Here is a 22,143-nt window from a genome sequence, read left to right as displayed (position 1 = left end):
TAGTAATTTCTTACTTGGTCTTCTATCATTAGGATTATGGAAAGGAGATGATTTCTCTTATTCTAAACAAGAATAAGGAGACAACGAAGGCCTGTTGATTACGTTTAAGCTCTGCGCTGCTCCTTTATAAGAAACAAATAGCTGGATTTATTAAGCAAGCAAAAAAATTGTTATTTTTTTAGAAAAAAAATTCAAAAGCTTATATCAGAAACTCATTAAATAGTTTGAGTAGGTCAAAAGCTGTGTCTGAGTCATCCCTAAGGATGCATCAGCAATCAGCCATGCTTTGGTCCTTCAAGCAAAATAAGTGGAACCGTGGTGGTGCTAAGCAACTTGTAGTCAGAAATGTATCTGAGCTGGGCCAAAGCTGGAATGCGTTAGCTCCCTTCCTAACAATGAATTCCACACAGGACATTTGAGGTTCTGTTGTGAAATTTTGGCGATTCAACCTCATATCAAAATAATTGAGTACAAGTATATTTGAAGCCCAAGAGTGCAAGTGAAATCTGGAAGCTAATTTTGTATAAGATCACAACCTCCAAATTAAATAATAGATGTAGCCTGCCTGCTGTATCATCAAATTTTAATTGCAGCCTTTGCAGCTGTAGATCTTTGATCTCAGCTAAATAAATCATAGACTAGTAGTTTTTTTGCTTGGTTTTTGTGTCATGCTAAACTCACATATGAAACAGAATAGTGTGCCCTGGTCCACATTGCTAAAAAATTCTCCCTGAAACTTTACCAAAAGCACTGAGTAACTTCAATGTCTGCTTTTATCCTCATCCTTGTTTTTAGAATTAGGTAAAATGCATTTTTTTTTTTCAAATAGCAGCACCACAGTCCAACAACTGCACTGTTGTAGTTTGTGATGAGAAAATAGAAGTTGACTCCCAGGGCCATAAGGGCACCTCCTGAACCAAAATATGAACACTTTTTCTTTCTTGACATAACGAGATACTGACATACTTTTTTCATTTGAAATTCCAGTCTGAGTTCCAGGGCTTTCATTTATACAGACAAACTGAATCAACAGCACTGAAGTACAAAAAATGTAGAAGTTTGCAGTTTCAGCCCTATAATCAACCACTGCTTACAATTAGAGCAATTTGATCGTATGAACTACAAAGAAAAAACAGAAGGCCAAGTCCTGAATTACAGGATAAGAGCACTCGATCATTTATCTGAGGAGAGAACAGCTTTTATTGCTGCTAACTTGCAGTAAGCTTTGGATTCTGAGCATCACAAGATTTCCAAGAGCTCTGAATGCACATGCACACCCTTAACCTATTTCCAAATGAGATAAAACAAAATCCCTGCAGGAGCTGCTGCTGGGGCTGCAGGTTCTGAGAGCAGCACTTAAAGGCAGAGAGATTCCAAAGCACTTTTTAGGCTCCGTGTGGCTCCTGATCTAATAACAAGAACTGATTAAAATTCAGTCTAATTAAAATGCAACTTTACTGAAAGAATATATGATTGCATGAGATAGGTTTCATCTGCTAATCTATCGCATGTCAGAGGTCAGTAACCATCCAAAAACAATGAAGGAAACCATTACAAGGTCAGATTCTCTTCATAGTTACTAATATTATGAAGTTGCTTGTTTTAAAAAATACAAATTACTTCTTGAAACAACTGAAATCAGTTACGTTTTACCCACAAATTATTAGCAGCACTGAAATTGTTAGTCTTATAAATAAAAAATATTAAACCACAGCCCCACTATAATGAAGGCAATTTAATTCTTTTATTGCTTGTATGTGCAGTTATGCTTCAAAAAATACTAATATTCTAGCAATCAAAATGCTGTCCTATAGTAGCAAAAAACTTTCAATCTGCAAACATACAGATAATAATTCCTGAGGGGACATGGTGAAGTAATTTTACATATAAAAATATACCAATAAAAGATAACTAATCCAATTACAACGAATTTCTGCATTGAAGAGAAACTGTCATTTCAACTCAGTGGCAGCCATTTCAACAAACCTGCCAGGAAGGAACGTGCTCCCCTCGTTTCCCACAAGAGAGAAAGTTTCAAGGAACACTTTTCTAACTCAGGTAATCAATCTTTGGATTTCTCTCTTGAACTGAATGGATATCCACTCATTTTATTTACTACTACTCTACATTGCTCACAATGATTGCAATATAAATTTTCTGTTACTTCATTTAATAAAGGATATTTTCTAAAATTAGATTTGCAAACTGTGACCAAAGTGCACTGCTGTGAAAGTCAAACTTCCATGGATCTCCATGGATCTCCATCCCTTGCCATTCAGTGGAATCAGCTCCCTGCAGCAGAAAGACAAAGTCCTTTCAAGGACGCTAGGATGGGATGGGTTTGTTTTTCAAAATGTTACACAGCCATTCACGCACTGCACTTTTGCTTTGTTGTTTTAAACCTCATGTCCTCTTTCCTTTAAGACAACACACACACACCAGTTGCAGACAGCAGTATCTGCTGGCAGCCTGAGGCCCTGCATACAGAGGATAAGGGCAGAACACATCGATATTGATACCCATGAACACCCATGAGATTTATTTGGTTCAAAGCATCTTCCTCGGTAAGCTGCCTAGATTTGATATCAAGTGGTTAGACATAGACCATTTGTACAATTTAACCTTCTGCATTTACACAACTCTAAAGGGAATATGGTGTATTTTAATGTCCCACAGCAGTACATAAAAGGAATGAAAAATGCACAGTGGATAGAAAAGCTTTCAAAAAAAACTTAGACCCTGTTCTTATGTTACTGCATAATGGTGTGTAAAATGTAGTCCAATTTTTTTGGTCACAGGACACGGAGTGTAAGATGACAGCAAGAATATTAATCACATAAATTTTGCCTATCACTTGCCTTGAAACCTCCCTATGTCAGGCAGAAGTTTAACGTTCTCTTTGGAGTGATTTTTTCTGTTCTTTTCTCTCTTGAAACAAAGCGCTTTGCATAGAAGAGTATCTCGATTACCTACTCCTATGGAAAAAAAAGTATGCCTGCAGGCATGTTTAGTTAAACTAATGCACTGGATTCATTTTTGGCTTTAGAGTTTTGTCATCATCTCTGCCTTCTCCAATAACTTCTCTTAAAACTATTAAAGCATGGAGTGCAGTCGGCAAATGCCTGAGTCAATCCATCTTCTGTAAAGAGAATAATTATGACTGGCTAAGACACTGTGCTGTTTATTATAAAAGACTTTATTTCTCCCTCTGTTTTGCTTTTTGAAGCTGGCTAATAACTGTAATTTGTTCCTTTACATAGTTGGGTTGTTTTTCAAGTTGATAGCTATCTCTTTTCTCCAAGTAAGTAGAAGACAGTGCATCTGTAGAAGTACTCCCAAACTTCTGGAGATAATCACCTAGTTTTTTACAAGTATTTCTGAAATGATACGGGGATCCATCTTAAGCCACTTCAGATGATGTTGGTTTACAGAGAATAAGTACTCAGCTTTCTTTTAAGTTGTCACGTTAACCCCAGAGAAGGAAGGACTGGTTACTTCTAAAAGAACAGGTCAATGGGAATCAAATACGAGAGGTTTTCAAAAGGAAACAGTTCAAACTTAGCATAGCTAACATCCAACTTTTAGAACAGAAACTGAGGGACTGAGACTCAATTCCCGCAAGCAGAAAGAAGCAGGCTGCACAGAAACGTTCCCAGGTTGCATGAGCACAAAGGATGGAAGAGCTGGGAGTATGCACTGTCATTCAGAACTACTCCCAGAGCCCAGGAAGCAGCTAAATCCCACATGTAGGCATGACTTACATGGTGATTTGGGGCAAGTCAAGCAGCGTGTAGCAGAGAGCTAAGCAGCAGCAGCCACGGAACAGCAGAGCTCCATGCAGGTTATCACACCCCTGCACTGCAGCTGTCTTGAGTGCCATTTCAGAGCCCTTTGCCACATGGACTACCCTGCAGGCAGTGTTCCAAGCAGGAAAAGAACTCCACTCTGCTTGTGAGGGATGTTAAGATAAACACGTTGAGAGGCACTCAGGAGCAGCTTGAAGTTTCTTGCTCCATCCTCTGACCAACAGGCACAAGACACACAGAGGAAGCAACAATTTGCTGCTACTCCCTCCACTTTCAGGTGGACAGCAGAGGTACGAGATGAGAGTGACTTCCTTTGCTGTAGCTGATTCTAACCCTCAGGAACTGATTTACAAACAAAGCAGTCTCCCTCTGCTCTTTGCTAAGCACTAGACTGTAAACTAGCCATCAGTCTCTGAATAGGACTGCACGGCTGTTTCTGTCCAGCTGTTCCTAACTATACACAGTCTAAAAGGAAAGCAGTTCACACAGAAAATTCAAAGTATGAAATTCTTTGTTCATCTCAAAGCTTGTTTGAATTGCAACTTCTTTAAATAAAAAGTAGGCTTCTAATCAGGTCACAGTGAATTTTTCATTTCCTGGATTCCTAGCATTTAGGAGACAAAAACCTCTTTTTATTATATGTGTCACATACACTGTCATATTTTCTGAGCACCTCAGAAATGTTCTTCAGGGCAACCCGGGTCAACTAATTCAGTCAATACTTCCATAAATGTCACTTGCAGTTCACATCTCGGTCCTTACCCTGCGAACCAGACGATGCCCATGTTACCATGAGTGCACGATCAGGGAGATTGTGAAATCATGACTGTTTTCTGGGGAAGGAAAGTAATGATATGAAAGGGGAAATAAAACTATATTCAAAAGATCTAAAATTAAAAGAACCAATTATCTGCTGTTTCGGCCTTACGTGCTCTGTAATATAAAGATCTTTCATGAAGTAGGTGTTGGAGGTTGTCACAAATAACATTTAGAAGGTGCAATTTATGTTTTATAATGTAAGGGTAGTCAATGCTGGCACATGTGTTCTCTATGAGCTGGAAAACAAAAGAATGCTTTTATAGTAGATTGCAGCCAATTTTCTCAGTCTAAAGGGACTATTATTCCTCCTTGTTATAACTCCTCAAGACCCTGAGTCATTCTTGAGTCACATGTTTTCAAAGTAGGGCATGCAAGATAACATGGCTCAAACCATTTGGAGAAAAGATTCTGGGAAGCCTAAAATAGACTCTTCTGTCATAGAAGTGAAATGAGGACAGGTATTAAATAAACAATGCACAGAAGAGTACAGGCCATGTTAAAGATGACACAAGAAGGACAGAAGGAAAACAATTCTGCAAAACTTTCCAATAGACAAGGAAGACTTATAACAATATTTTAATCTCTATTTTCACCTCCAAGTCCTTCACAAAGGTGAGGACAACTTCAGGACATATATGGAACTACTGATTACAGAAGTTTTGTCCTGCTTTGCCAGATGGATTAAGAATGCCCTGTCTTACAGCTGGGAGAGGAACATCTTCCTACAGATATTAAGAGTACGAGTTAGGCTGCCTGCATTCCTCCCCAGATGAAATACAAAAAAGTCATTTCCATTTCGGAAGTGGCTGGATTAGAGCATTTGAAGAGACTCTCCCAGTAGTAATTCTTGGATGGCTAATGGAACCAAATCACACCCTATTTCATGGATAATGTAAGAAACATTAACAAATTTAAGCAGTAGCATCTTCCAAGGTCACACAGCCTAATACATCAAACGCAGCCTCTGAGACCTGGGGACAGTTACAGCACAAAATCTATCCTTTGCCACTAACTTAGGGCAGGAAAACCAACACTTCCATGGAGATCAGTTTCTCCCCTCTCTAGTCCATACGTGGAGTTCAGCATGATTTGCTGAAGATGAGCAGCAATTTCCAACGCCAGGAAAGCCTTGCAGAGTTTCAGCGTTCAAAGTGAAGGTTCACATGAATATAATGTGTGTGAACAGCAGGCTGCTGCCTTTGGGGGCTGTCATTAGTGTCTGAGCGTGACTTCAGCTTGAGCACCAACGTGTTACTTTCTATGGTAAGCTACGAGTAGTTCAGCCATAAGTCTAACACCAAGAGGTACTGGACCAAGAGGACACCAGCAGGACATTCAGTACCTACCTCACAGAAGCGGATTCAGAACACAGGGAGCAAGGCTTTTACAGAACCGAGCAGAGCTGTACGTTGGTGTATTTAGCACTGTGACAGATAATACCCACGAGGGGCATATTTCAGTTTCCTTGTAATCAAGCTGAACAACAGCACTTAACTTAATTCATGCAAATGCCATACCCTGATAGGAGGTGTCACAACAATATGAAAATGGAAAATGTGATTGCTGAAAAGAACAGTTAGCAATAGCTTTCCAAAAATAATACCACATTTTTAATTGTACTCTCATTTAGAGAAAGCTAATAGAGATGCAATAAATTAGTCTTCAACATCTTCCCTATCCTAAGGCTTATAAAAATTAGCTCTCTGATTTTGGAAAGGCATGTTTTCTTGTTGCAAGCTGGCATTACAGGTCTGTCTATAAAGCCCATACTTAAAAAAAAAATCACTTTTGAATGTCTGTAACACTTTTTATGTCAGTTTAAGGCTATAATTATGCTTATGCTCACACATTCTATACATAATAAGCTTTATCCATGTAGTTAAGGAAGGTTCACCCTTAAAAATTGACTAATTGTCAGTATTGAAATGTGTTTTCTGAGACATAGAATTTGAGGGGCATCCCAGGAACTATCCATGAAAACAGGTAGCACAGGGAGCTGAAGACTGGGGCCCCATCGCAGCACCGACTGTTCCTTTCCTTAGTCAATAAGGTGTTTAAACTCCTGTTGAACCCAGGCCTTAAGCACTGATTTTCATAATTAATCTCTTGCATTGAAGATGATAATTTGTGTACAAATTGCCTGCAAGTAAAGCAAGATCACACAGAAATGAAAGGCAGGGTTACATCCCATGCAGTTATTCTCACGGAAGGCACAATACAACAAATGTTATCAGTAAAGCATAATTGGGATAATCTCACTCAGCTCAGCAGTGTGTCAAAACATCCCTTTGACAAAACAGGAGCCCAAAGAAACAAACCAATTTACAACCAGGAATAAAAAAGACTAATCACTCAAAGAGAGAGGAAGAACTAGGTAGGCAAATATTGTGTAGTCGTCATAAAATATATGTATGATAATGCCATGAAATAGAAAATGACTGCATTTATCATCTTTTTTTCCAGGAGCTCTTCTATTCATTGAAAACAGTTCCCATTATATTGCATGCAAGAGAAAGCAGAGAAAATTAGTTTTAAAAGGTTCCTCACAACCACCAATTTCTACAGCAGCCAATGCACAAATATACCTACATATACCTATATATATATATATATATATATATATATATATATAAAAACATACCTACATATAAATAAACATACCTATATATATATGTAAACATACCTATATACTTATAGGTAAATTTGTACATCCGCTGCTGTAGAAAACCAATACATATTTATATATACACAGGAGTCAGTCCTACCTTGCCGACTCCTGATAATTAGTGTAAGCTGATTTTCTCTCTTCCTGGCCACCAAGCTTTTGGTTATTTGCATAAACACAAGTGTCTTCAATCCTGTACCCACTCAGCGATAATTTAGGTAGCTAACCATGGATGTTGGAAAAGGAAATGGATGCTGTGGTGTACATCACAGCCTCTGACACAAACTAAGTAGAGAAACCCAGAACCCATGTCAGATTCTGCACAGTATCAACTATCAGTATCTATTACACACCATTAATATATCCCATGTTTGGTAACCTTATTTATCAACAAACTTGCAACACAGTGTAGCTTACTAGAAAAAAAAAAGAAAATGGCAATTACTTATGAGGATATATATATGCAATTTCCCGTTGAACAGAATTACTACAAGCAACTTTTCAAGAATTCATATTGTCAAAATGTTTTAGATTAATTACACAGAAATTAGCACAGGAAGCAATGAAATCCCAGGTTTCCTCCTGGGGCTATACAAAAGTCGAGAAGCTGGAGAAATGGTTCCTGTTTCTATCAAAGGACTTGGATTAATCAACTCATTTCACTGCGCCTAAAATTATTCTGTGGTACTTGCATCTTTATTATCAGACGTCCACAGATAAGACGCAGTGCAAGGATTAAATATTATTACAAGAAATGAAGAAATTGCACAGTGCTTCCACTCTGTCCCTCTTCTCCTTCCCTCCAGAAGCACCAGTTTTTTTTCACCTGGCATTTATCAGAAATTACTATTAGCAGACACGCTTCTCTCTAGCCGTAATTCTTAGACTCAATACAGGGCACTTGAAACTCCCATTCAAGACATAGGGAATTTGGAGACAGCAAGTGTTATGACCTTTATTACGGTCTGTCAGTATCCCAGAAATACTACTCTGTGCTGCAGCCACTGAAAAAATAACTCCATCACCTGAGAGCAACAGTAGGATTTCATTCTTTTTAAGCTCATGTTCTAGAAGAAGATCTCAGCATTTATTTAGTACATTTTGAGGACTACAGGGGAAGGTATTATTTATATATGCTGTCCATATAATATTTCAAAATTCTCATAAAAATAAGAATCTTACAGCACAAGGTGCTGAACAGCAACCTCCCATTTGAAATATGCTATGGAGGAATAGATTTATTTCTTTAGATGAGCCTCTCCCCTGAAAGTAACTAATAGCACATGATTTGATGAGAACGGGCAATACCTTATAACAATCCCCCAAAGGACTTCACATTTCCTATGCAATTCCATTACACAAAAAGAAATCCCTCATTGCCCCTTCAAGTGCTCCTGATCAACGTGTTGTGATCAGCAGTGACACCTGTCACCTGGGAGGTGCCTGCCTTAGCAGGGATGCAAGAAGGGAGTGCAAATTGCTGTTGAGGTATTTCCTTTCCCATAGAGACAGTTGAGATGAAATGGCAGAAGTACCCTCAGTTGAGCTCAGCCTGCTCTATGAATAAACAGAATTTCAGTCTCTAGGGCTGTCAGCCCAAGACTTTTCATAAGCTCTTAATTCTTTTATGAATTACAGGGATACATTCTTTATATTTGAGAAGCATAGGTAATAAGTGATGGCTACAGTGCCATTGACTTTAGCAGCAGTAAGATCAGGGTCTTCATCAACTACTGATAGCCAGGTTCCAGAGACACACATCAGCCGTGACAATATGCCTTCTGCTCACAAATGCTTCTAAGTATTTGCTGAATGGAACTGCACAGATGCCACAATTTTCATTATCCCACAAGCCTTCCGTGATGCTTTATTAAGCATCTCGAGTCAGCTACTTGATGGAAATGGAGAACTATTTCTCTTCCAACTTCCCAAAGCTCTCTTGCTTTTGCTGTCTTAATGTCACACATCCCCGTTGCTACCTGGAAACAGCAGACATCTAAGGGAGCTGAGAACTTCCTTTCCCTGAGGATTAGGTCCTGCAGCAGTATCTCAGAACAAGCTCCCTAATTGTGAATACTGCTTATTGGAACAGATTTGCTCCATTAAATAAAAAAAAGCACTGTGGAAATATCTTGAATGCAGTTCTACAGACACTTGAACATTCAAATCAAGTTGTTGAGGCATTAAAGAAGAGTGAATAGCATACTGCAAATCACTGGAATAAGCATTTCCATTAATCCTTGGAAATACTAAATTTTTGGCTGACAATTTTTCAATACACTCAAGGCTTTATCTGTTAAAATTTCAGTGAAAAGCTTCACTATAATACTATAATTCCATGAGGAACCCATAACATTCTGCTCTTAAGAGTTAGGTAAGAGAGAAAATAAATCACAGTAAATAAGGAAAAGTATTTCTGAGTTAATTAAAATGTCACTATTTAATGTACTGATTTAAGCCAGGTGGGTTTGCTTTTTAAAATATACCTCTTATAGTTATAGACATAGAGATAATTAAGATCAGTTTGTGCATGCTGTTTAGAAGCAGATGCAACTGAATATGTATACAGTGAGAGAATAATCACTGGAACGAATGGCTCTCACCCTATAAGCAGTTGGCAGTATATTAAAAGCCAACTACTGCATTATACTCCTTCCTACCCATTTCCTACCAGTATATGCAGAACTAGGCTGGATATAATGTCCTTATACTAATAAAGAAGATCATTTCTCCCTGTTAATTAAATTCATGTTCTTCATCATATCACACACATATTAAAGTACAGATGAGGCTCGAACTACTGATCACAAAGATGAAGACTTCAGAAGATGTTCAGCAAGTAGCTTTACCAGCCACAGCATGAGGAACAGCTTCAGCACCAGATCTTTAACTGGAGTTACTTTTTAAAGGATCTTTAGTTTTTTACATTGCCACAGGATCTGCCTCCTGCCTTTCCCTCCTTCCTATCCCTGTGCCGGGAAGATTCATCTTGTCATGCTGTTTGGTACCAAAAAACCTGCCGTAACCACTGGCCATTTGTTGATGGAGATCCTCTGAAAGGATCTCAGGGTCTTTACAGAGTGTGTTTTATGGAAGCATTTTGTTCATGGGTAAAATACAGCCAGCTCTGGAAGGATGGAGTGTGTGGGTTTATACGTATATATCAACAGAGAACATCTGCACAACACACTGAATTCAGGAGACAAATACTCCATCTCTCAGGTTTATGGAGGTAAATCAAGCCGGACTAAAATATTTGATTATAAAATTAAAAATATAAATTATAAATATATATAATATAATATATATAATATAAATAAATTATAAAATTATAAAATATTTGATTGACAGCAATCTTATAAAAAAGTGTAATCACTGAAAACACTAAGAAACAAAGTAAAAAGAATTTTCTCTTAATCTGGCATCAGAAGATCCCTATGAAGCTGTACTGGTTTATGTGGTTTTATTCACTCCTTATTTAGTACCAGAATAAAACTCTGCTTTAGATGAACCTCTAAAACAACAAGTAGCCTTATTCTCCCAGTGTGTTGGTCCCACTATAGCAAGCCTTCATTCTTGCTTATTAATATTTAACTTATATTTTAAGGTACCACTACTCTTCTAGCCAAGCAGCTGAAATTTTAGCTGCGTGACACATCACAGATGAGTCACAGAGTGCACGCACAACATGCACACACAACATGCACAACACAACACAACACAACACAAACTGCCTGCTGAGCTTGTGGTAAAGCCATGAATCTAATTTACTTCTATTGAGTCGCAGTTCAGCATTCAAACACAGACACCTTTCCAGACTGCAGCTACACCTCACACGGAAAGAGCTAAACACAATATGCACCTAGGAGCTGTCACCAAGAACGATGTCATGCTGGTGGGACACGACTGATTTAAAGCTGATCCAAACGCCATGCTCCCTACACACTGGACTCTGCCAGTCTCTCATACAGACCTCAAATTGCTTAAGATACGAGATTTGACAAGACTGCTGCCCGGGTGTCTGTACTGATTCAGTTCTCAGACAACACGGGCTATATTTTGCAGGTAAACTGCATTTCATTGCAGAGCTGGAACTTCTGCATGGAACTCAATGCAACATAGCTGACTCTATCAGATGACAGAGGCTTATTAACTCCCAACTCGCTGACTGGCAGCCAACAAACAAGTACTTCCTTGCACTGGAGGACTGAATTCTTGTGGCTTGACCCAAGGTTGAGCCCGCTTGTCAGGGTGGCTCATTGTTGGCGACAGTCCCTCCTGCACCAGAAGAAATAAGAGTCACATCTACAAAGGAGCTCCTAGGAAACCATTCAGCTTCCAATCTGCCAACATTCCCTTCTTAGAAACTGTATTATTTCATTTTGGTCCAGAACATTAACTCCAATTGGCCTGATTAAATCAATAACTGAAACTGCAATGCCTGATCATCTCAGTTGTGAATTCACCGATATTTATCCATCTTTTTATTTTCATTGCAGCAACTTTAAGATACACATATTAAAAGCAAATAACAATATGAAGAATTAAAGATCTAACCCCCTTTATACAGAACTGTGATGTGTTTGTGGACACAGGCTTTCCAACGTCAGCTAAAATCCTACCATATCAGGTGAAAGGAAACTCTTCCCCTTTCCCTGAAGCCACTCGCGCCTCTCTGTATTCCATTTTATCATTCCTGTGGAGAATGTTCAGTAGGGCTCATAAAACTTTTACAGGGTACTGTTTCCTTTGCAGGAAGGTTTACAAACTTTCTGAGAAGAGGCCCAAGTGCCAGCAGATCAGGGAGTTATGGGTTCCCCCCCACAGATCTCTGTGCAGCTGCTCACATATATTAGAGTCTCCTTTGCAAATAACACAGAAGATAATGTCTATATTTTGGACCAAAAAAGTCAACAGTCCTAAACTCCTCCATTAGCAACTGACCTGTGAAATGATTGTACTGTGGACTTAATGGGTTCACTCATTACGTACAGTAGGCAAAAAGGCTCTGGGGGAAACAAGCAGGCTTTTCCAAAGTCAGAGAGGAAATTCTCATTAGAATAGATTTCTGAAAGTCCTGGCTACCAGACTTCCGCCCAAACATCCTCTTGTTCTTTGTGGTGGCTTTGTTAAATTCACAGATTGCTTCAGAGGTGGGCCTGCATTGCTGGATGAACATTCTTTGCTTGCAAGAACAGATGCACAAAATTTTGGAAAGAACACTTACCTGAGGAGATTCAAAACAAAGGGTGACAGCACTTACAATTAATGTAATTGCTACCTTCCATCAACACATATTTAAAGGGAGAAACATAATCAAATAAACCTGCAAGTGCCAAGAGAAATGGAATAAATGTGTCCACTGATGTCTAGAAGTTTCAGTTATGAAATAAACAAGAAGGCATTTTCTGCTTCATTTCCAAAGCATTCTGCACAGCCAGCAACAAAGCAGCATCTGCCTGCAGGTAGTGCTGGGATCTGCGCACAGCCAGATCCAGGCAGCATTCAGGGTGGATCAATTTAAAAGTGGAAATTAATTTGCCAGGTGAGAGCCCTCATCTGCAGCAAGTTGATATTCCCCAAGTGCCAACCACAAAGACTTTGCAGCTGTAGAGCCTAATCCCAATTTAGCGAACAAATCTCGCCAGCGCTGTGTTGCAGATCTCTTATTTTGGATTTGGCGGTGGCGCCAGGACTGCCTGAATCCACCATGTGGATATTGGCCACCTCGCACAGACCCTGAGGAGCTTTAATCACAGGCATGCCAGAAACAAATGCATTGCTTCTCAATCTACCACCTGTGGAAAAACCTTCCAGGCTCAGACACAGGAGAAGCACTGCTACAAGGAGCTCGGATCAGAGCACCAGTGCTGTGCACACAGCCAGCTTGCTTCTGGAGCAGCTTCACTGAATATTTGCATTCTTGGGCTCTTTGGTCAAATTCCTTTGTCCCAGAAACCCAAGTAGCTTTTTCTAGAAATTTCAGAGAAGTGTGAGGAAGTTCCACGTACAAGTGCCAGCACAAAATCCTGCTTAGCTTACCACCCTCCTTTAGAAACTGCAACCTGTTATTTGTCTTGCTTTGGAGATGCGGTCATCCTTCTCAGAGCGTCCTCCATAAACTTTCAAGCATTTAAAATAAGCAGTACCTCCAGGTTTCTCAGTAGCTTCATTCTTCCCGATTCATTCTCTTCCATTCGCTGAAGCTAAACTAATAAGATCTCCACCACTGGAGCGACTCACTAATCTGAAGACGCTGCATGTAGCTCCTACTGCAAATTCCTTGCTTCTAACAGCTTCTAACTGCCAGAGTTTCAGTCTATCCTTACTCCAGTTCTATTCAACCTGAGAAGCTTGTAAGTGCCATTTCATAACTCCATTGTTTTAAACAATTCTCTGAGTGCATTTTTTCTTTCTGCCTGATTAATTTTGCTTGCATTTTCTGGATTCTTACATCAAGTTGCAGTCTACTCCTATGCAGTGGCTTTAGTTCACCTTCTTTATCTAATAAGAAAGCCATGTTCTCTGAAACAAACTTCTTTATATTTTACCCATAGATGCTGATTCCCACTTCACCACCATCACTGATGGAACTGCCAAGGGGGTACACAGCAAAGCCTCATCCCTCCGCTGGTAGCATTTGCACTTTATTATACAGCACGTCACAGGTTGTGATACTTTTGTATGAAAGATTCAATATCAAAATAGATAGTTTAGCATACATGCAGTTTGATTTAATTTAACTGGCTTTTGAAGAGTTTCCTCAGACATTTCATTGTGCTGATGGTTCCGGTGCTGGGAGCCTGGATTTCTTGTTTATTAGAGCTGGCATAATGAAAGTTTGCCACCTGATTAATTTTAATAGTCTAGCAAGGAACCTGAGGATAATGCATATTGGCTGCCAAGCTATAGATAAATTTTGTCCATTTGGTTGCAAAGATTTTGACAGAAATAAAACCTGCTCTTTGCTGTTGTAGAAAAACATTCGGTGGGGTGAAATAGTGCTTCCTAAGAAAGTCACTATCTCATTTGCCTTTGTTATGTGCTGAGCCATGACAAGCTCAAACAAACAGATTTGAGATGATAGAAAGGAAAATTTGATATCCCTCACATTGACTGCTGCAAATATCCACAGGGCAATGCTTTCAGATCCTTGAGGAGCTGCCAGTGCCCTGGGGTGACAGGCTTCATACCAAAATGGAAGTTCTTCTTCAAAGATATCAGAACAGGACTGAGTTTTCTTTACATGTAAATTTTGATCCTACATAGCATTGCTGCTTCTACTAGAGATGTCTGACTTGTTGGTTTGGAATGGGGCTGAAAGGAGGAGGTGCCTGCTGGGTGCATGGGGTGGACAGGTGCTGACATCTCAGGCTCTGGCAAGAGGAGTAAAAAAAAGCAACAACAACAAATGTTTTCTGCTCTACTTCCAGCCACTTAATTTGGAATATAAATGATTTACACTGAAATGATTAATCAACACATTCATTATACTTGCATGGTTACTGTTTAGCACCAAAGCAAGTAAACAACAGTCTGCAGTAGAGCAGAAAAGATGAACAATCAGAGGTCTGAAATCTACAAATTAGTATATTAAGTGAACATCAAAATCCCTGAGCAGAGACCTTAAGTCACCCCAACAAAGAAGCAGTGGCGTATCTGTTCTAGTATTCCTTGGTGCAGATCTTCACTTCCAAGCAGAACACCATCTATTACAATCAAAGTGAATCACAGAATTTGTTGTTGGGATAATGAAAAAGAATATTTAATTTATTTAAGAAGCACATCTATTTAATGTAATTTATATGAGTATGTGGGGTGATGAGTTGCTTGGTTGTATTAAATTCAAAGCTGTTTTTTTTTTCCTCAAATGTCACCTAAAACTTTCAAGTGACTTCAGAGAATTGTCCTACCAAAGGCATCAGAAAAAGTTCGCAGGGAAATTTTTCACCCATCTCCTATATGTATTTTTATTCCAAAATCCTGTGAGCACTCATTTGTAAAGCAATAGTTTAATAATCTCTATACAGTTTTATCTTTTCTCCTTTCTCTTCAATTCTCTTCTTTTGCGAGGTGAATTGCTACGTTGTTCCAATAAAACCCAGTAATGAACAGACTAAAATGAGTGACCTGGATGAGAGAGATAACAGGAAAATGCGAGTTTGGAATAAATGTTCACTAACTGAAAAAAGACTGATGTCACACTGCACCTACCTAGAACAGAACAGAAAGGAAATCAAATGGAAGGACACACTTCTCAGCTATGTCAGCTTGCGTGTCTGCATTGACGTGTGAGAAACACACAGCGTCACAGCCTGCACGACACCCACATGTGTGAAGACACGCAGGAAAAGCAAACACTCATTTCCTACCAGACCCACTTAGGGCACTCATCCCCTGGATAAACGTTTGAAGAAAACAGGTTCATTAGAGAAACGTCAGGGGAGCTGGGCAGACACAGGGGATAGCAAAGCAGAACAACACTGTAAGCCTCAACTGAAATAGAAGATGAGCAATAATTCATCAAAAGGCTGCTCACTTGAGAAGAAGCACTAAAATAAGTGGATATCTTAAAAATAATGTTAAATAAGCATTTTCTCATTACTATTGCCAACCACGCTGAATAAAATATATGAACAGTTCCCCAAACCACAGAATTGTCACAACATTCTCATCAGAAATCCTTTTAATTTCTTTCTAGCTGTTGATCAATTCTGCTTTCAGATCCCAGCTTTTAGCTTACAGCTCGGACCAGATTACATTTCCAAGACTTTGGGCAGAGAAAGGGAGCTCCCAGAAGGGAAAAGAAAAAGAAAGGCAAAAAAGAAGCATTATTTAGTACACAAAGCCCGAAAACAACCACCCTCTTTAGTCAAACAGCATGGCTCTTGGTGAAACTTCAGAATGTCAGAAACAAAACACAGGAAAGCCGTGACAAAATCCATTTAAAACAATTAAGCCCACATTCACCCCCACATACTGAATATATTGTGTTCTTAGTCCTTAACTGGCTTCACTCTAATAAGCTCTCATGTACACAACACCTCATCAAGCTTGGGAGGAGAATTGCGGCTCATCAAACCTCATAAAGTGGCAAATTTCAGAACTCCAGCCTGTATTCAATATTTAATATGTAACCCTGCCTACATTAGTGCACCTGCCTTCTCTGTTCCAAAAGGCAGTTAAATAAGCCAGCTGTATAAGGATGTATAGAAATAAGGACTCCAGAGCTTACAAGAGAAAACTAAAAACAAGAAACACTGCCATTACACCACTACAGTCCCCAAAACAAAAACTGAGAGGGAAAATTTCTGCAGACATAAGGAACCGCAGCATGGCTTCTTTGGGGTTCATTTATTTCTCAAGGATCAAAGATTTTGAGCATACAGAACTACGCTGGGGTGCTTTGGAGGGTTTCCACCAAAGCTGAATTTAAGGCCACATTGATGCTCCACGCCCTTCTTGCAGGCAGCAGAAAGCAGCTCCTCCCAAAGGAGACCCCAGTCCTGGCAGTCCTTGCCCTTAGCGCCCGACTCAGGCACCATTCCAGCACACCTACTGACAGCGACATTGCTGAGATGTTCAGCCTTCTGGGAGGTGCTCCCTTGTCCATTACAATTATAGGCTGCCCAGTGAGCAGAACATGGATCTCTAGAGCTTGGGAAATAACAAACAGCACCTAGCACAAGTCATTGCCCCATCTTCCACAGCAGCATCACTGCTTTCTGACTTGCAATAAAAACAAATGTTTGCTTCTTGCATTTGTCCCAGTAGGACTGGAAATGTGAAATATTTGCTATAAGATTTGAGATGGTGGCACAATTTTCCCTCTGTCAGAAGAGAAAAGATGATTCATGAATAATCTATAGCCACTCTAGACTGAACCCTTAATCAGAACTACTCAAAACAAAATCAAGTCTCTTACATAATTAAAGGAGGGAGGAGGTTCTCTGAGGTACATACAGTAGGAGCACGTCAAATCGCTGTAAAAAATATCCCTGCTCACCCGCAAATTATCCAATTAAACATCTGACAGGCACTGACAAATGTTATCTACCACTTTCACATCAGCTGAATCTTGGTATAAAGAGCTGTGTGCCATGGATTTGTATTTTTGAACATGCTGAAAGACGTTTATCCTCACCAAATCTCTTTCTACTCACAGTCTATAACCTAGGGTTACAAATACAGCATTAAAACAATACATAATTGCTGTTTTGATATTTTTTTAATTCAAATATGATATCATCAGACCTCTACTGATTCCTTGCAAAGAAAGACAAGCTGATCAATGCATGCAGTATGCTAGAGTCATGCTCGGTTCTTTGCCAACGTAATTCCCACCTATAAAGAGCTCTAATAACCTTGCTCCCAACTGAGGGCAAGGTGGGGCCTATATCCAGATCCTCCCTATGCACAAAGCAATGCACATCCATCTTAACAAGAGATCCTGAAGCAGGGGATCCAACCACGTGCCCAGATAGGGAAGGAACTCCATCCCTCCCCTCCTGCCAGACGCTCACTCATCCCATGGCATAGGACATATTTAGTGCTCATTTAATAAGTGGTATCTGGGCCCAATTAACCAGTGAGTGTTAATTATTTTATTTGAATAAAAAAGCAACAAATTAATCAAATATATGGCTATTATATCAAAGTTGTGGTTGGCTCTAGTAAGACTTCGTCTAGCCTCAGAGATCACAATACATAATGGCAACCTGCCTCTGAAACTGCCTATTTGCTTTGCAGCACACATCCAGACAAAAATAGCCTCCTGCCATTTTCCAGTTTCATTAAAATCTTTGTCTTTAGAATGAGACATTAGGAATGAAATGCTTAATATATTCTGTGAAATACAATACAGCTGTTTGCCATGGTGACCTTTTCAGTATTCTGTGTTTTATATTTTGATTAGCCATACACTGGTAGAAAATCCTTTCCATGGCTTTTGATAGCAGAGCTAACTCCTAGTTCTCAGTTCATGCTTTGTGTAAACAAAAATAATGCAAGAATGTCAACACCTAAGTAGTTCAGAGCAGTGCTATCGTGTATGTGAAGCCCTATTTCCTAATAAACTTTGCAGAAGGCTCACATTCAGGCTTTACAGCATATAAGAAACACAGACCTGGAGTTTGAGCAGCCTTTATGAAAAACTACTGCATCAAAAAACAGTATTAAAGTTGACCAAAACTAGATTCATTGAAAATAACAAATAAAGCTACAATGCACCTATGTTTCCATTTTCTCAAGTAGAATTTTGAGCTTGGGAATATTTGTGCCCACTTCAGCCTGTCTCTACATGCGCAGGCAGAACAACAGATGGGTTAAGTAAAGCATGAGCACAAATTGGAAAGGCGGACCTGTAGCCTCCAAAAATCAACGTATATCCTGGCTAACGTTATTCCTGAATCACCTGGGGGTTTGAACCATTATGATTCTATGATGAAGTAAAGCATGCCTCTAAGCTCAAAAAAAATAACACAGAACTATGAAATAATTGTGTTTATGTAACGTAGATGAGTACAGGAATTCTTACAGATATTTAGTACTTCTTGCACTGACTCAAAACAACTCCCTCATTAGATTTTGAAGCTGGGGATTTTAAATGGCTATAGAAGTTCTGGATATTCTTACCACTCTCAATGCCACCTCATTTGTTAAACGCTGTAATTAACATTGCCTAATAGTGACAAATTCAATAGACTGCTCAGAACTGCATTACATTCCTGAGTTATCATTCCTGTTCTGAAATTTACATCTCCCAAACACAGACAGCAGGAGCTTAATACAGAACTTGTCCTGAAAAAGTCAGCAGCTGCAGCACAGGTGTGAAGAGGCACAGCTTTCACGTCTATGAATGTATAAAAACAATGTTCTTACCAAGGTAACCACACTCACCATCAGATATGATACATACAACAGTTATTTATGCATATAGGTAACAGTATATATGCAATATTTTTTTTTCTTTTTTGGATAAATTTCAGCTTCAGGCTGAAATTGTGCAATATCTGACTTGTGTGTTTTCAAATTCATAACCCCATTAATTGTGTCATCAAAATTTTTTCCTATTTAATTATATGTCACACACCATTTTCTCATATGCCCCTATGTAGTACCACATAGTTAAATGTATGAATGTAAACAAAACTACATTAATACTGAAAGAAATTATAATACCGAACAAAGGACTTTCTTATCTAACATGAAACCACATTACAAAGCCACAATTTTATTATTTAGTTTTATTGTTTTGAATTAAATAGAATGAAGTGACTATTTCATCTTGTTGATTTAATAAGTTAATAAAGTCTACTGGCAAACATATATTTGATGTACTGTGGAACACCACAGCTCCTTGAGATGTTGAGGGAAAGTATTAAAAAAACTCTGCCTAGGAGATGTGGAATTTTGCACTGACTTTGATAAAGCCAATATTTACCAGTGATGAAGATTTAATTCGTTCTCTGACAGCCTTTCTCTCAGTTACTTTATGCTTGGAATACATCATGGCAACTTCTCTCCATCTTTACAAATGCCATCCTCCTTATAACCCTGTCAGATGTGGCAGTGAGTTTTTAAACACCTTGTTCAACCAGCTGCATTTCTCTCCAGCAGGCAAACAGTGTAACAGGAGATGCAGTACTCCTTCCCCATCACTCAGGGAATGCTGTTCACAACTTCCAGATGGCAGAGGGATCAAAGCATCCCATTCAATTCTCTGCTGACTTTATTCACGTGTTATTAGCTAACAAACCTCACAAGGATGTTATCATGCAGGTCCACATTAACAGGCATGTCTAATGTGATCTTACAGACATGGGTAAGAAATATTTAAGGACAGGTATAAGCATATTTTTGAAGAAAGACGGTTTATCTGAGACCCAGCATGTGGAAGCCTACAGGTGGTTATAGTTTTTTCCTTTAGAAAGGAAGTCATTTTTGCATAGCTAGGATTAAGCACACCACATAAAACAAGCATAGCATGTAAATCACTCAGCCATACATACTGCTCAGAAATGGAAAGACCACCTCTCCACAGAGCACAGCAAAGCGAATCTGTTGGGAAATCTGTGAAAACCTTGCAAACAAGTGTTGGCCTGCCTCTGTACCAGCTGGTGTTCATGGAAGCACGGAGACCTCTTCTAAAGCAGAGTACCCTGACCATGACTTTTCCATGGGCACATCCTAGGATCTTCATTCTGCACAGTACTCACTAGGCAATGAAAATTAATCTGCTGTACAACAGTAGACCAGCAATGAAAAACAAGACAGAAGAAGGAAAAATGAACAGACAGCCTTATATAGCTACACAAGGAAATTAAAACTCGACTGGAAAGGAGCAAAAGTCAATTAGAGAAAAGATAATCAGTAAAAGAATTTGGAACAAAGGCTTCCATTTTCTCTGACATTGATTTCAAAATCTTGAAGGGACAAGTACAGTTTTAATGAACATTATTTAATAATAATTAATATATCACAATCAGGCATGTCAGAGAAAGATGAGCATTATAGGCTGATAAGTATTTCCTTCAGTGCTTGAGATGCAGCTAGAAGCCAGAGCTAGAGGGAACTATAAATAGTTGTGAGCTCCTTAATAAAACAGAACCACAGACTCCTAAGTTTCACTGAGGTTATACAATACAAACATTTGCATTTGCAGTACAGTGACAGAAATAGAATGATATCTGCTCAGTGATCATCCAGAAAGAAATGTAATTTGGTTAAGGCAGTTTTATGCCCACACGATAATTAATTTCTCTGCCATTAATGACTTCAGAGACAGGCCAAAATTAAAACACTTGTCTATGGACGACTCAGCACATCAATTAACCCAAACAATTGGACTGGATTATTTACTTCCCAAAGTGATAGGACTGGACTTTGGCTAATCACTAGCAGAAAGCCTGCAGCATCCTGAAATGACAGAAAGGAGAGGCTGCTGAAGCACATGCTGCCCAGTGAGTTCCCTTTGCAATTCAGTACATTTGCCACCGGTCACCAAGGCAATAAACACAACAATAAGGCCACAGTTGGTCACAGAATTCTGTGGGAAATTCACCTCAAATCATAAGAGATGTGGGAGTTCAGCCAACATGGAGGAGATGAACTGGGAGGAGCAAGAAGTGGAAAAATTTCAGAGCTCAGAATGATTATTTAGATATTTAAAAAACAAAACAAAAATCAGGGATATTATATATATATATATATATATATATATATATATATATATATAAAAGAAAATCTAAAAGTGCAAAAAGTGAGAGTTGACTGGGGGGATCAGTGGATTCTCATCATTAAATAAATCATAGATGCTGAAGACCACGGCTAATTAAAATATACTGAAAAACACATGCTCTTTTATCTCACACAAGTTGAAATCATGACTTCTGGAATGAGGCTAAAGAGACACAGGACTCAGATCTTCACGCAGCTTCCCCTAGGCGAGAGATCAGCTCCGCGGTTTGGGCAGGCAGGGGCCAGTGGGGGGTTTCTGATGGCTTTTTTTCCCTTTTTCTTTTGTTTTCAACTCCTACCTTTTTTCCTTTTCCCTTTCCATCATGGCTGCAAGATGTGGTTCCACATAAGTAATTATGGAAATGGGCTGAAGAGATGACATCTGAGATTTCAGAATTAACTGAATATATGCACAAAACCTTCCACTTCTCAGAGCAGGCGGCATAGGAGGCTCCCTGTGGAGTATCCGTGAGGCATGAAGAGACCAGAATCTGAATAAGAAATCTGTTTATGGCAGCTATTGTAGCCCCTTTCAATTGCAGAGGAAAAATCCAGCCCCATGCAAAGAGCAGCACACACCCACAGCACTTGGAGTCCCACACTGCCCTCAGCACG

Source organism: Tetrao urogallus, assembly GCF_951394365.1.
Source record: "Tetrao urogallus genome assembly, chromosome: 18".
Taxonomy (NCBI): Eukaryota; Metazoa; Chordata; class Aves; order Galliformes; family Phasianidae; genus Tetrao; species Tetrao urogallus.
The sequence above is the reverse complement of the archived record's forward strand: the minus strand, read 5'-3'. Positions refer to the sequence as shown.